This window comes from Meleagris gallopavo, chromosome 2 (assembly GCF_000146605.3).
Source record: "Meleagris gallopavo isolate NT-WF06-2002-E0010 breed Aviagen turkey brand Nicholas breeding stock chromosome 2, Turkey_5.1, whole genome shotgun sequence".
Taxonomy (NCBI): Eukaryota; Metazoa; Chordata; class Aves; order Galliformes; family Phasianidae; genus Meleagris; species Meleagris gallopavo.
Window position 1 is genome coordinate 15312197 of NC_015012.2, and position 17566 is coordinate 15329762.

Genomic DNA, 17566 nt, shown 5'->3' on the forward strand with positions numbered 1-17566 from the left:
GGCCAAGTTTGAGGGATTGCCCTTTAAAAATGCAGGTCTCATTTCCCTTCTTACTCAGTCAGTCTCACCTGTGCATTGGAGAAGTGAGGGAGAAAAGGGCCTCAGACGTGACCTAAGAGAAGGATGGGAAATAATGGTGGCAGAAAATCAAAATAATTCCCCAAAGGGTCCCCCTTGTAGAAGTTTGCCTTATTTTTCAAACCTCTAATGTGAAAGTAGGAAAGGTGGTGTAGAAAAAAGGCCATTGAAAGAACACTAAGAACGTAAGCAAAAAGAAAAAGAAAATTATAGTATACACATGATAGAACCGGTAGCTACACATCCATCAGTATCCATCAGTAGCTATTGGCTGTTCCTTTCTAACTCTTTAAAGACAACGTATGCTTGCTTCAGCAGCACATATACTAAAATGCTGAATGATGCAGTGAAGATGAATGTGGCCACTATGCAAGGATGACAAGCAAACTCGTGAAGAGATGCATATTTTTTCTCCATGCCATTGCAGGGTATTTGGACCAGGTGACCATTAAGGGTCCTTTCAACTTGAACAATTCTATAATTCTAAGTCTTGGCACAGGAAAAAAAATGTCCACCTGTTTTCTTCCTGCTATATCTGCCATCTTTCTATAGTCCACCTAGTCAACACAAAATAAATGATGAAACATCATCTCCCTTCCAGAAAAAGGTGAGTGTTATTATAGCTAAGGTACAAATAGCTTTCAAACCTCCATACAGAAATAAATCCTGAGTGTAAACTACCAAAATTTTCCTCATTTCAAGCCCCACATATATTTTGTTTCCACCTTGCAAGATAATATCTAGTTATTGGCTGAGTTGGCAATTGTCTTCTAAATCCTCACAGATGTTATTGCACAGTTCCCAGCCTAAATAATAAAAATACTCTGCTGAGAATGACAAAGCTCTTTTGCTATTGAGAGGATTGATGTAGGAGTGGAAACTCTTGATAAAAAAAAGTCTTAATATCCAGCTTAATATTGTAAGGATTACCAAACTACACAGATTCCAGAAGCTCCCAACACTTGCTTTTGTCTTTTGAGGCTGTCACTATAACACTTGGGAGATGTTTAAATGACAAATGGCCCTAGGTTTCCAAGCAGCACTGCACAGTTGTCAGACTGTATCTGGAGACTGAAAGCAATAAAGAAAACAATGATTTTCCCTGAGGGGATTAGTTCTTGGATGTTAGGAAGAGTATTATCAAGTGCTCACATCTTCACCTTCAGCAGGGTTAAGTATGTTATGGTTCCCACATATCACAGAAGACTACTAAGTACTGCCCCATAGGTGACTGGACTTATGGGCAGGAGTGAGAAACTGTCACTGAATGAGGCTTTATGTGAATAAAAGTGAAGGCAAACTGAGCAGTATAGAAATCTGAAAGCCAAATATCAATTAAATCTGTTCCAGAAACATCTTCCAATGTCCAGATCTGGGAATAATACACATTCCTTTCCCACATGCTGGGAGAGAATGTGCATATTGAAGCACAGGCTGTAACTACCGTCCAGCAAATCACTAAGTAATAGCAGAGATAGCAGCACTACACTTTGGAGTTGACCTGCCATTTGGCTAAGTTAAAGCCAAAGAACAGCAATTCTAGTGAGGCCTGTGGATTGGCTCAAGAATGAAAAAAGAACAGCATAAAATTGTAAAGGATGCTGAGAATACAGGCAGAAAGTATTCTCAGCTGAAAACATAGCCTGGCTCTACCATACAAAAATTTCAAGGAGGAGGAGAAGCAGCACAGTTTTGGTTTGGAGTTGGAGAGGAGGAAGATGACTCCTGTAGAGCCAAAGAGACTTCTAGAATTTCAGATGATCCAACAGATGTCCAAGCTCAGATATATCCTAGAAAGGATGTACTTCCCAGCATGGCTACAGCTGCTCATAACCATCAGATCTTCTGGGTTCTCTGGGCATAACTAGTCTGATCCTTCTGGTGGTTTCTAACTTCTATGAAACCCAGCATCTACTGTAAAGACTGAAATATTCAAATGTGATTCACAGAGCTTTTCCTGTCAAGTCTGCTTCCAACCAGCATTTGGCACAGTTGATGGGGCTAACTCTGGAGGGCTTAGAAAGCACACAATTCCACAGAAACATCAACACATGGGTCCTTAACTCACACAGGCACATTTCTGGTCTATCAAACTGTCATATGCAGAAGCATCCATTAGGGAAACCAGCACCATTTTGTCCTCACTGGAGCTACGCTTGGCTTGTTTTCACAGTGTCATTTTGGCAGGATTCTTTTGGCCAGTCTAAGAACAGATTTGGAGAGGAGACAATTACAATGTGTGTCTGCTGCTCAAGGGAAATGCCAAATTCCCTATTCTGTGGATGACTTCTCTAATTACTACTATTATTTCTATCTGTTGCCTGTAAAAATAGGAGTGAAATCCCAGTCCCGTGGAAACCAATGACAAGACTCATATTCATGTCACCATGGTTTCACGTCTGTTTTTCCAGATGTTTTATATTCTGGCCTTGCCAGCTTCCTTCTCTCAGACCTTTGTGGTATAACAGAGCAGGGCTTGCCTTGCCATATCATGTTTGATGAAAATTTCCACCCATGTCCTAATCATGAATCATCACTCAGAATCCCAGTATCCTTTCTCTAACAGAAAATGATGTTGCCTGACAAACTTTGCATATTACACTGCATTATTTATATAAGGTCAAAATTTTCTGTGGGAATTGCTAATTGGAAGAACAGCCACTGCCTGTGTTTTCCTCTAGGCAGACTGGCAGTCAACATAAAACTGCAAAGGTTTTATGTTTTTTTTTTCTTTCAAAAATCTCCTATTGGCTGTCTCCTTATCTTCCTTTTTACACATCGCAGAGTCCTAACGGAACTTGTTTCTGTGCTTTGGGAGCTGGAATCTATGAGAGCTTTCGGGTGCTGCAGCCTCTCGTGAATCCTATGGGAATGGCAACCATCCAAGCCCTGAGCTCCAAGCCTGGAGAGGAAGGCAGATGTTGAAGCACAATCAGCATGTATAGCTGCCAGAACAGCAAGAGGAAGAGCAGGGGGCTCCGGGTGTGCACTTCACTGCTATGGTTCAGAGATCTTAAGGCTGAATGTACAGACTGCTTCTGGGCCACCAAAAATGAACCATTACCGGTCATGGAGAATTGGTTTATACACTGAATACCAAGGAAATTAAAGTAGGTTGCCTACACAAGTTCCCTGGCAAACACGTTATTCTTTTAAACACTTATAATAGAAACAAATAATTAAAATTTTGAGTCAATCAATATTTTTAGGATTGGAGATCTCATTATTAAAAGGAAATTGTGAAAAATTAATCTTTGCAATTCTTTTTGTTGCTGTTGCCATAATGTGGTCTCTCTTCCCATGCCAGTAACTGAATTCCATAAAATCAAGGACTTATAAAAAAAAAGAAAGCTTGTTTAAGGGACAAGCTACATTCCTCACTTATTAAGCATACAATTAAAAAACATAAAAATTTAATTCTTCTTATATTTAATTGGTAAGGTCAATACCAATTATATTATAAGAGTACTTTAAATTAGTTTTTATCTCCTACATTAGTTTTCATTAAGGTGTTAAATGAAAAGAAATCATTGTTAAAGACAAAAAGAAATTGCCAGTGAACCAAGCAGGCAGCACCTGTTAGTACTGTTAAATGCATTACAGAGAGATGGCTCCCACAGACTCAAGTGTTGTAGGAATTATCTGGGTATGAGAAAAAGGGAGCCTGAAAATTCCACACAAATCTTATCTGATGGACTTCATCTCCACTCTAATATGAAAGACAAAACAATAACATTAACAGCACAATAACGCCTGTTCTCACCCTCCGAGCATCATAAATTATGATCTTAAAGGAAAGGGAAAATACATATCTGTCACAGAGAGGATTATAGAATTTGACAGCTTTAATCTATTATTTTATTTCTTCATGAACTATTTCACTTACACCTCCTATAAAGAAAAATGTGATTTGTTTTGCTCAGAAACAGTAAGGGCCAACACAGACTATGCCTGAGACAGAAATAGAGTGATAGTAACTTGAAATTTCTCTGCCGGACATGATACTGCATTCAAAGATTGAGAAATGGTATGTGCATCATTAGATATGCATATTAGTTAGTTAAATGAAGGTTGGGAAGACCTAGTGCTAGGCAGGATCTGTGGAGCCACGGCTCAGGCAGATGCCACTACATTGGCTGCGCTTTGGCAATACGTCAAGCTCTATTAAAATTTAAATTAAAGAAAGCTCTACATGTTATCCAAATATAATCGCCACAGTGATACCTGTCCAGATCTGTGTATGCCTGAAGCCACAGTGCCCAAAGTGCTGCTGGAATGCCATTTGGAATAGGGTGCTGATCCTAAAATGAATTACACTGGCAGGCAGGTAGGGCACATGTGACAGAGTGTGAGACGGGCAGAAGAGTGTACCAGCCCTGCATTTCCAGCCATTGTAGCTAACCATTTCTCTACTGAGATACACAGTGGGAACTGCACTGCAGCTGTCATTGCCTCCTGAGTTGGGTAAGGACACAAATACTTGGAAGACCTGAACTAGTTCTTTCCCCATTACATCGTGGGATTTAAGGGCTGAAAAATAGGCTGGGCTGAAATGATGCGGCGAGATACAGGTTTATGCTGTGGTTAGTTTTACACCTTAAATGGTACGAACGCCTAAAGTTAGAAACATCTACCCGTTATCTTAGATATACACAAAAAATGTGATACTGATGCTGCTGCAATTGAATATAATTTAACTTGCAATACTAAATGCATATATTTTAAATACGTATCAGTCATAGGATTAGTGCCCTTCAGTAGCAAAGAATTTCCAGTAAAGCTGCAGCACTTTTCATTCCCTAGTTAGAGACAGTGGGAACAGCAGTCCCATAGCTACTGTGAAGCTGTCACATCTCTAATGACAACCCAAACACTTGCATGAAATGTACTGTGCTAGATGTGCATATGCAATTGTGCGGAGGAAAGCTTGCCAGCATAACTACCCTTATTAAAAATAAGTTGAATGCAAGATGGAAGAGCCATTACAGCTGCTTCTGTTAGGGAGTGCTGCTACAAATTAAGCAAAAAAAATCCCTGAATCATCCATGCCACTTCTAGACACTAGTATGCAAGAATGCTCAGCTTGGCAGATAGGGAGGTAGTATACTACGTGTAATGGAGAAGAAAAAGATGGTGAGGTTTCCAGGGCAAACAAGAACAATAGGAAAGGGAAGGAGACATGGTAGAGATGGAAAAATATTGAAAAGTTCCATCTGGAAAGGTAGGAAAAATAAAAGAAGATGGGAACATGAAAATAGGGCAAACGTAGAGATTAAATAACTAGGGATAATTATACCAATTATTAAAAATCTATGCTTTAGTATAGTTAAAATTACTGCTTTCCAAAAATATTTTCTTCAGGCAGATGTTTTTTGCAGCTGTCATATACTTCTCCCTTGGGAAGCTGGATCAGATTTTAACAACATCAAAGATGATTCTAAAACTCCCATTAAGAATGCCACCATAGTTTTGTGACAGTTACAATTTCATGACACCATTACAGTCTCCAAATTCTTGGTGTGGGTGCAATGAAATAGGCTTTGATGACAAGTTACAGTGCAGGGTTGCATCGTTTATGGTTTTCTGTAGTGGTTGTGGGCCCTCCTTTGGGCTCTGGATCTCTTTTCGAGTCAGAGCTGCTCTCTGAGCACAAACCACTGGAGATGAGCTAAGACTGCTGGATGAAGGAGTTGTTCTGGGTCACCGCATTATGCGTCTGGTGTCAGTGTGGGTAGATAAAGCAGTTTTAGCAGGGTCTCTGGTGACAGAACAAGGGAAATGACTGGAAACTTAAAGAAGGTAGATTTAGGTTGGGTAGAAGGAAAAAGTCTCTCTGTGAGAGCCCTGAAGCACTTGAACAGGTTCCCCAGAGATGTGATGGAGGTCCTGTCCCTATAGACACCCAAGGTCAAGCTGGATGGGGCTGTGAGGTGTCCCTGTTCATTGCAGGGGAGTTGGACTAGATAGCCTTTAAAGGTCTCCTCCCACTGCATAAGGATTCAGTGATTCTGTATTTTGTAAATTGCATATACCCAGACCACCTTGTCTGTTTTTTTGTTATTGAAAGGTCTCAAATATCTGTTATTACCTGAAAGAAATCTGATACAGGAAACAGAAGAGGACTCTAACATGAGAAAAAATACAAAGTTTAAATAAGTCAAAGGTAACGTTCCTTTGGGATGAAACTGACGAAGTGGACTGAATCAAAGCTTTGAATTATTACATCACATGGTTAAAACTTTCAGTAATGTTTGGGGCTTAGGATGATCTTCTCCCTGAAGTTAGTTCCACTTCATCAAGGCCTTACTGGCTGCAGTTTTTGTCAATGAGATAGGACATGCCACGTAAAGCTGACAGCCAGGTCACATCCTATACACTCACTCCAATGATCTCCGTCTTTGCACAGGGCAGCAGACACTGACATGGCAAGGACTGCAAAATTTGCACTATCGCTGCATATGCTGTAATTGGACAGACAAAACCTTTTAGTCTTTGATACTATCAACCTGACAACTTTATGAGTAATAAATTCCTGGAAAAACACAGAAATTACGGTACTTCATGTCCTCCTGTCTCCCCCACCCTTATAAATGGAAAGATACCTCTGTTTTGGTACTATTCTGTTCTATCAATTATCCCAGGCGAGGCTGCTGATTTATGAAGCAAAGAATAAAAATTATGAAGACGTGAGATCTAAGGATCAATCATAGGTCTTTGCCAAGACAGTTTAAGAACTACCTGATTACTTTTTTATCCAATTACTCAGATATGTCTCTCTGGTCCATACTTCCACTTTAGCAGACAGAAACAACAATAGGATTTCCACTTCTAAGTTTTACTTCTGGTTATTTTTTAAAAAGAAAGAGGTCAGGTTTCAAACAATGACAATCTTGTCCCAGGAGCTATGTTTGAATATTGTCTAATGCTACCTACAGCGTAGGCAGACAAAAACAAGGCTTGCCATTCTTATTTCACCTATCCTACAGGCTGTGACCACTCAATATCAAAGAGACGGCACAATGGACCACAGTGGATAGTATCTATGGAAAGTGTACCTAACCTCATCTATTAGAGAACAGTAGTTAAGTGGTAAATTCGTTTGAGTAAATGGAGCTTGTCTTTTTGCCAAGCAAATGCAGTTTTTGCAGGTTTTACAGTCACAACCCCACAGGGTGAAAACTGTATCTGTTGGGAAATTACACTTCTATCTACATATGTCTATCACAGGTATGCTGCTACTGTACTGCTTTTATAACAGTTACGTAGTATATAAACAGTCTTAAAGGTACAGAATTTTTTGAGAAATCCCAGAAATAATTTCATTAAAAATTGATGCTCTCTTTTTGTATGTGATTGTATTTACCTTACGACAGGCATATGTGAGAGAGGGAATTTGAAATAATTAAATGGAGCATTTTTGCATAAGCAAAGCCAAGTGGTCTCAAAATTTACTGAAGTTAAATCTTTGTCATCCTCTGCATAAGGCTATATTTATAAGCTAACCTGCCATGCTGATTCAATTCTTCCTACAGGTAAACAGACCTATGAGGATTAAGCGTATGCTATCGGTTTTGAAAACATTCAAATAAATTTTTAGGGCTTTCAGTTGTATTTTCCCCTTTTTTCACTAACTTAACCCTTAGGATATTCTCTGAAAATTGTATGAATGGAACGTAGCCCGTGTTTATCAGGCTAATAAACTGATAGCAGATAGGTAGCAGGTGCTGGTGCTCCACCTTGTTTTCTTGCTTTACCAAAAGGCTTGTGCAGAGCTGCCCCCTCTACTCCAACTGTTTCATCATTTGGAAGGGAGCTATTAATCCACCACTAGCCAATCTTGTTTTCCATGTGAAACTAATATTTTTTAAAAAGAATGCCTCATCTGTATAAATTCAACAAGGGCAGGGAAGCAATACACTGAATTGTTTGGTTCTGCATCTTCAATACAGTGAAGTGCCTCTGTGCAAGACAGCTCTCAGAACAGATCACTTACTCTGCTGGTACTAAAAGTTAAAATATAGAGGGTGCAGCTGACAGTGCATAAGAAAACAAAATCTATATCTGAATGCCAATCCTGAATCTTTGTCTGGCAAAATGAATTTAAATGTTAGAGGATTGAAAAGGTACCATATAAAATATGCATTTTACTGCTTGAATCTTAATGGGGTTTCTTTTTGCATTTATATAAGTTCTTCAAAGATTTATTCTCTCAATTATCAATCAGAAGAACTCATAAAGGTAAAGTCAGTGGACCATGAAGGATTAGAGCTGCCTGAAAAGACAGATGCACATTTGGCAGCCCTCGTGCACTGAAAAAACCCATTTGACACCAATCCTTGGCCCAAACAGTGGCTGAGAAATGAAGTTGGTTATTATGAACTCTTTCAATTATAAAAACAGCAAGCCCCAATAGACACATCCCCCAAAAATTCACTTAAACATATATTCAAGCAATGCTTAATATAAATATTAATACACAAAATTTCCCTAAAATAAATAAGTCCTTATTTTCTTACTTAGCTTTCACAAAAGAAACTAATGATGTTCGACTCCAGCATAAGAGTATCCCATTTAATTACAGCAGTTTCTATGTTGAAGAAATCTATAAGTTGAGGTTTTTTTCCTAATGCACGTCTGCTTTCTTTCTCATGGACTATGAGCTCTTTAAAATACTCAGCCACAGAATCACAGAACAATTGAGAAATTTTCATCCCTGGAAATCATTTAATCCAATCCCATCCCTGCTCAGAACAAGGTCAGCTGGAGCCAAGAACATGTCCAGTCGGATTGAGATGGATAAAGACTTTACAACCACTCTGGGCAATGTGCTCCAGTGTTTCTTTATAAATTATTTGCTCCTCCAGAAAATAAATACATAACCTGGCAGGGGCATATCAAAAGTTACCAACCATTACATGCTTAGCTATTATTTTTTTTTTAAGGTTTATCAATGAGCTTCACGGATACTGATCAACTGTTTTGTTTGAATTCCTAAATAAAAATTGGAAACAAATAAAAATTACTCCAGTACTAAGTATTATACATACTTCTTCCATCCCTGAATTACTGCTAATGCTGTGCAAACATCTGTAAGCACTGTATCCAGTAGAAAACTCAAGGTATGCCAAATGGGCTGGGAATTCTCCTCCTGGACAGGAATTTAGCCGGAAAACAAATGTTTAAACTCTCTCAAATTCAAAAACACCCAGAAATGTAAAAATGTTCAGTACATCACTTTCTCGTTTCATAAAACACACTTCATAAATAAACAAACAACAAGACATAGCCTAACCAAAAACAAGTAAACAAACAAACTCGGGCAGGTTTTGAATCCATCAGCACTTACAACATGATTTTCTGTGGCCACGTCCACAGTGCCTGAGGCAGCAGAGCAGATCTTGCACTAGCAACACATTCGCTGGCACTTTCCTAGCGATCAGTGCAGCTATTCTGCCTTTCGATCAGAGGTAACACCTCGGCTCTGCACTGTGCCACCAGGCGGGCTCAGATGAAGAAAGCTTTAGTTAAATGAGACAGCAAGATGCTTCACTGAGCAGTGGAGATCTCCTCATTGACTCTGGCATTTCCCCACAGGTCACTAATCCCATAAAGCTTCTTGCCTTCTCTACTGAAAAGCTGGCCTTTGAGTTAATCTGTTGGCTTGCTGAAAACATTGTTCTTGGCTTGTTACTAGGGAGTGATAATTAGAGGAATTTTCAAATCCCTCTTTGCAGTTCTGCCTATGCAACATCTTGCCCAGATCTGCAGGTTCACGACTCCAGCTGAATGTCATTCTGCCCTCATTTCAAACATTCTTCAGACAGGTGGCAATATAAATTATCCGTGGAGATTTTAGCCATAAATCAAGAGGCAGTGCAGACTGCCTCTCTATGCATAGGATTGGACAGGGACTTGGAAAACTGGTTGTCACTCCATTTCCCTACGTCCTTCTCTCTCCCCATATTTATTCAGTTAACAAACACCTTAGGTCACTCTTATGTACTACTCATGCCTATTTTACATATAGAAAATAGCCATCCCTAGCACTACTTCAATGCTAACAATATTTATCATTAAGATAGTACAAGCCATGGAACTGTGACATTAGGAGATAACAAATGTCTGAAAAACACACTGTTATCATAGCCACTCTTCACAGCAATTTTTCAATGATAGCGTTATAATATCCTCCCAGTCTAATGATAGGCTTTGCCATGTTCAAAAGATCCATTCCATATTTACGTCCCTTTTTCCTCCCTTAAGAAGTTCTTTAAAGAGCTATTCTGCTAAATTGTGCAGAGAAGAGCCATCCTTTAACTATTTCATCACATTAAGTAGGATAATTTTTAAGATAATAGAAGCTTTTCTTCTCTTCCCAGAAAAGAATGGAAAGAAACTAGCATTACTTTTTTCACTACTTTTGGCCAGCATTTTCCCCCTTTTATTATTCGAAGCACTGTTACCGATGATATGGCAGACAACATATTGCTGCATTAACAAGGTCACTCAGTTGCAAAATCCCATTAGCGGTGAAAATGACAAAACCGAGTTGTGTAGTGACAAATAGGACAAGTTCTCACCTTGCATAGAAGGTCTCAGGTTCAAATTTACACCATATAGAAGAAAATGCATCTGCAACTTGTTTCCACTCTACACTACTCATATAGTGGCATTCTCAACTTTCTTACTTAAACAAGGAGAATTCAGTGAAATCAGTATCTTTTTTTTAAATATGTCCATTCATACCTATAAAAACCCTATAAGCATGCATAAATGAGACAATATTGAGCAATATGAATAAACTACCTCCTTTGGTGTTTCTGTGTGATACCAGTGCTGACACAGGTTTTATAGCAAAGAGTGCAGCAAGCAAGAGACTTGCAATTCAATTAAAACAGGTTTCATACAAGAGCTTCGATATCTAATGCAAAGACTAGATAGCATCTTCACAGGCATACCCCTGAGCAGAGGTCCAATCTGTGCTGCTAGCAAACCTCTCCTAATCACAGTTCCTACCACACATCCTCCCAGCTTTCATGCGTAGCAATACAGCACCAGCAGTGGGGCAGCATTCTCCCCACTCATCAGGGCAGCTGGGGAGGAGGTGGGAGCCCTTCAAATCCTCACTGCTGGGCAGTGCCACAGTGCTTTGCTGAACACATCCGACTCAGGCAGAGTAACTCCTGTTTGGCACCAGATGAAAAAAGCAAAATGATGGCAATCCTTGATTCCTGTTCATGTTGTAATTCCCTACTAATTTTCAAGGAATTCCTCAGCTTCAGTGAAAACACTGCTGCAACTGAGTTTACAGAAAGCTTTTCCTGATTATTTTTAGTCTTTGTAGAACCAAAAAAAAAAAAAAAAAATTATTGTTAGAATAACATGCTGTATTAATCCTTTATTTAAATATATATTTTTGAGGAAAATATATTGAATTGTTACTCAGCTAAACATTAATACTTGCTGGGATTAAAAAAAAAAAAAAGAATTCCTGTAAGATACTATCCCCAGCTTGGGAAAGACTTTGAACCACCACATGCTATAGATTCCATCCAAAGTCTGTTTCAGAGATACGGCCCATCAAGTCCAAAGGGATCCTTACAACTGAAGAGATCTCCCTCTAGGATTATCATGCCTCATATGTTTAACAAGAGATTAGACTTCCTAGACCAAGAGTCAGTGACTCCAAACTCCTACAGAATTTTCTGTCTCAGGATCTCAGTGAATTTTAAATTTAAAGAAATTTGGTCATATGAAATCTTCATTTATCAGAGAAAGAAAGCACACAACAGGGAATTTTGAGATTTATACTCTGAAACCTTCCTGCTTTCTTTAGATTCATTGGGAATTTAAAATGTTTAAGGCTTGTTTTATTCTATTATACATTATGCTGATTAATACTTACTCAGAAGCAGCTCAATGGGAAATTAGAAAACTCTGCACTACCAGAATCACCAGTTACAAGCTGCTGCATACAAAGCTACAGACAGACAGGTGCCCATTTGATGTGCCGTGATATTAGGTGCAGGCATATGTTATGTTACATGGAATCATAGAATCACCAAGGTTGCAAAAGACCTGTAAGTTCACTCAGTCCAACTGCCCACCTCTCAACAATATTTCTCACTAAAGCACGTTCCTCAGTACAACATCTATATGTTTCTTGAACACCTCTAGGGACGGTGACTCCACCATCTCCCTGGGCAGCCTGTTCCAGTATATGATCACTCTGTTTTTCCTTATATCCAACATGAACCTTCCCTGAAGCAACTTGAGGCCATTCCCTCTTGTCCTATCACTAGTTACTATGAAGAAGAGACTGACCCCCACCTCTCCACAACCTCCCTCCATGTCATTACATAGGACCTTCCCTGAGCCTCCCCTTCTTCAAACTGAACGACCCCAGCTCCCTCAGTGGCTCTTCCATATGCTGAGATTGACATCAGAGCATGGGCCTACTGAACACTATCTCATCAAGAAGCATCCCAGTGAACTTCAGTCTTAATCAGTGACAGTGAAAGCTACAGAGACTCACGTGTTCCAATTTTTACTGATGTCTGAAGTGAAGATGGGAACCAAATATAAAACCTCTTTTCCCATGGACCTTGTTACCCCATCTGTTCTCACCTGGAATGACTGAAAGGTCATTCCTAAGGCTGGTGTTTGTGTAGGCTGGACATGTTAGCAGATACCGTAGAAAACCTCCCAAATCACAGAAAATACTTTCCCTTCATTAATGTTCTGCTGAAGCTTTTAAACACTATTATTTTTACCTCATGGAAACTTCGTAGGCACAGCTGGCCTTTCACTAAGAAAGAAAATATTTCTATCGCAAAGACACGTCACTTATAAACATGTCTTAATTCTTTGAGACATTTTAAAGCACACTCTTTCTTCAAAGAAATGTAAATAGAAGTGTTAGTGACCTTGTAAATGAATCAGGGGTCGTGCATCATCTGGAATGAGAGCTGTTCTGAGAGCCTTACTGAGCACCTGAATAACCCAAAGAGGGGATGCTTTCTGCTAGGTACCTACTTAATGCTGAGGAAAAAGGGATTATGAACACAGCTTGGCTCTTCAGGCACTGCCCTTTATGTTATTGAATTCTTTACGCTAGAAAAAAACTAAGTTTAAAGTAAAATTAATGCAGTAGAAATCAAGGTTTTAAAGAGAAAGGATGAAGCCTTAATTCTGATGCCATCAGCATAAGTTTTGCCCTTCACACTTCTGCTGCAGCACCAAATAGCTCGGTAACTTTATATAGCTTTCCTCCTCGCAGCCATTTAGATACATAATTCCCGTGAAGTGCAAGAGGGGATGGCTGGGCATCTTACACTGCTAGCACTGGAAGGGGAGAGGTGCTGAGCTGACAGTGCAAACCCCATATGGAAGGCCAGGCTGCAAATAGAAGTCTTTGTATTCCATGCTGTTTAGCATAGAGCCCATTTCTTTTTCGGTGTTTGTTATGGTCTCTGGCAAGCTATGCAGCCCTGTCACGCTCAGCATATAGAAAGTGATTTTCTCTGGGTTCTGTGAGATGCCAGGATTATTCAACAAAGGCTTCAAGTGGAACACTGTTTGCTCCCGGGAGTAACACTGAAATGGTCTGCTGAGGGCAGCCCTCTCCTGGCTACTCAAGTACCTGGAGCTCAAGGGAAAGAGAACTTGGGATTCTCTCAGAAGCCAAAGCAGTTCCCCACCTTGTGAGAACCACCTGGTTTCACCTGACCTTCATCACTTCCTACAGCTTCCCTTTTGGCTCAGGAAGTGTCAGCACTGCACATAACGTAACAAAATTATGAGCGATGAGACTTTGGCATACTCAAACTTTCTAAGTAAAATCTGCAAAAGGGGTGGATACGTTTAGCTAAAAAAAATTCTAATTGACACAACATGTAATAATTCTTGTCTACATTACTATTTCATTATTTCAGGCTGGTAAATTTTTCTTGGCCAAACTTGTACAGACAAAGTTGAAGATAAATTAGTCTAATTTTCTGATTTTTATTTGCCCTGAAATTAGATTTTACTGCAACTGTATTTACAAAACTTGTGCCGTGGAATATCTTCCCTCAACAGTTTGTCATTGCTAATGAGGAAAGGACATGTAGAAACTTCTTACAGTTTTTTTCTCTCTTATCATTCCTCAAGGTGAACTATGATTTCTTTCAAGAGCTTTGCTTGCAGAAAAGTAAGGATTTTGTGAAAGACATTGAGGCAAAAAATATTAATTGCTTTTCCCACTGTACTGACAGTTCCAATAGTAGCAAATGTTATTGCAAAGGAGGAAAAAAAGCCTCCCACCGTCAACTGCAAAACCACATCACTCCTTAAGCCAAGGCAGCCTTGGCTCTTTCTCCTAATTTCCTTCCACAGAAGAGGGTGAAGAGACAGCCTTTCCATTAGGGATTTTTTCAACAGAAAAAATAAGTGAAGCTATAGATGTAGTTCCTTAAGGAATCTTTCAGATCCCAAATAGGAAAACAGTGGATAGCAGTGATAGCAAGGTGGAGAGAAATTATGTTTTTTTCTTTTTCTTCACAGGAGGTGAACTTTGCTCTAAAACATCTGAGTTCAAGATAGAGGTTGCACTATTATATGCTGACTTCATGCCTTGAAATAATAAGACAGAGCCATATAACATTTGCTATCTAGAATCTGATTTTTTTCCCCCTAGTTTGCCAAACAAAGCCTGACTTAAAGTAGACTATGTGGCAATTTTAGGTCACCATAATTCTCTCTAATGCTTCTCCCTGTCAAAAGCCATGATGCCAACACTGCCCTTTTGTTTCCCTTAATTCTATCAAATGCACCCTGCATCTTCAAGCTTCCCTGTCTCCTCATGCAAAGAAGATGAATAACGTAGAGACTTGGGCATATCTTACAACCGTGACCTGGTCTCCAAGAGCAAACAGAGATCTTTTTGCACAACTCCAGCCTGAGTTTCGCTGGGAGTCTGTCCTGTGCTGGAGATACAGGGGCATAATGAGGGTGTGAATCAGACTCTGAAGCATAATTAATGACAGTGGCTAAAAATAATGTGTCAGATTCTACCTAACTTTTTCACAGAACATAATAATTAAAAAAAAATTTAAAGATAATTTTAAAGATAAAAACTCACCAGCTCCTGCATAAACCTGTCAATATCAGAGTCCAAAGGTAACTATATATTTCGTACCCTGTGTTTCCAGGCACATACCCAGAATAACCTCAGACTGGAAACAAGCCAAACAGCACAGCTCTAACTCTTAGTTTTTCCGGGATTCACAGAATAAGAGGTCCCATGCATCCATCCCCTGAGGCCCAGCAGCTGCCAGGCTTACTGCATGCCAGCTTTCTCAGGCTTCACAAAAAATACACCTCACAGAAGGCTTAGAATGTGCTTACAAGAGAAAGGTTTTAGTCCAGACAACAGAAAAGAGGAGAAAAGCCACTCTAGTCATTAGCTACATGATCCTATAAGTTATATATATTACAGAGCTGGTGAGTTACAGCCCTGTACTTATTTACAGTACAATTAAATAATACATTCTCCTTTTGTCCACCAGTCCAGTTCAGGCTTTTCACTCAAAACCAATGTCCCACGTTTAAAAACTGGCCACATCTTACATATGACCACTGTATGCTTTCATCTGGGAAGCAGAAACACTGCTTTCTTATCGTTCTCACTGGGAAGCTTCTAGCACACACTGTGCCTGGGATCTTCCTCCTTGGCCTTGGATGAAAAATAAAACACTCAAGTGTTTGCAGGAAGAAAAAAGCAGATGGAAGTTAGCATCTAGAAATAAGTTTTCCATGAAGAACTTTTGAATTGTTAACGTGAAGATGGCTACCATTAGTAAAGCTTTAATATTCAGAACATTCCCAGGAATATGTAAGAGATCATTTCCTAAAGGAGAGGAAATCAAAACCAAGAATTACTTTGAATTTGGTCAGCAGAGAGATCCAAGAATGCAGTAGCCATGTTGGATCCAGTATTGGTTCTAACCCTAGAAGCAACGATTTAGAATTTTTAATTAACATTTAAAAAATCAATATTTTCATGAGTTATGTTTTCCAATTCTTTTCAGCTAGACAGACAGAAACTGGCTTTTCTCTTTCTTCTCCTCTCCTTAGCAATGGCAAACTGAAATACCCTATGAAGTGCTGTTGGAATAAAACATCCAGCAACATAAGACTTGTCTAGAAGGCACTCTGCATCTCAAGCAAATAATGAATCATTGGTAGAGCAGAGAATAAATCTTGGAAGTCCCAGCTCTCACCTGCCTTTTAATTGTCAGATGAGCTACTTCTCAAAGTCAAAAACTTTTTGCTTCTGCATGTCATGGCCAAAACTCTGATGAACAAGGAGATCCTACTGTTATACAGGCCTTCGGTGTTCATCAGCCCCAGAGCAGAACATAGTGGTAGACTCAAACTGTCAGGCAATGCAGTCTTCAACAGTCAATGCATCAAAATTGATATTTTTATCATTAAAATGTCAAGTGGCAAACCTTTTTCTGCAGAAAGAACATTACATGAGCCAGGTGATTTTGCAGAAATGACAAGTTGTAAAATACTTGAGAGCATCAGCTGCTGCAAGTCTTTACAGTGAACCTCACAGGAAAGACTGCCCGATTATTCCTGAGGACTCAGAAATGCTGCAAGCCTTGTATCATACATCAAAGTTGTTTTCTAACTGCAAAAAGTAGATGCAATAAAAATATATTCAAGAAAAAAATGTTCTTGGTGACTAGTAAAGTGTGAATAAGTGGTTCTGGTTGACTGTTACTAGCATTTATCATCCCTTTCAGGAAGTATTACAAGATTGAAATGACTTGTGTTTCTTCAATTACATTGCAATGTAGAAATAATTTGGAAGAATAGCAAGACTCTTCTTGGCTAGAGCACTTAAAATATATAAACACAAGAATTCCGTATTCTAAAGCGTAATAATTGCAAAGCAGTTAATTCACTGCAATCTAAAACATTTGCTTAAAACACTTTGTTTTCAAAGTGAGACCTCCTGGCTTAAGGATTTACATAAAAAAGGTGTACTCTTTGTCGGTTTAATATACCTTAATTACATAATTACTGAAATGTTTCCTTTGTGCTTCCTTTTCAATATTTAGTATGCCTGTACGCAGAAGAATATATTTAATCAGAACGTGCACAACACAGAGTGCATCCCAAGAAAAAGCAAGAGCAGGAAAACACACTATTTGCTGAAGAAAAAGGCAAAAAAACGTCAGCTGTCTCCCACCTTTAACACAAAACAGAAACACAAGTACTTATCCAGCCACTGACATCATTTCTCAGAGCAAAATCCTGCCTTCCCACTCCCAAGTCAGCCACATTGCTTCCCCTGACTTCAGTAGGGCCACCAATATTTCCTTTTCCATGGCTTTCAGCAAGGACAGGGTCATAGCACAGCAAAGATAGCCAGATCATTAAAATTAGCAGTTTCTGGTCTTCATCCCCATGTGATCCACACAAATTTTTCCAAAGA

At 39.2% G+C, this 17566-nt stretch overlaps 1 non-coding gene across 1 annotated transcript; it reads left to right on the forward strand.

Moving 5' to 3' along the window:
- Positions 1–384: 384 nt before the first annotated feature.
- On the forward strand, positions 385–488 carry LOC116216392. Its single transcript, XR_004159073.1, has one exon. It is a non-coding gene; the product is annotated as a U6 spliceosomal RNA (small nuclear RNA).
- The last annotated feature ends 17078 nt before the right edge of the window (positions 489–17566 follow it).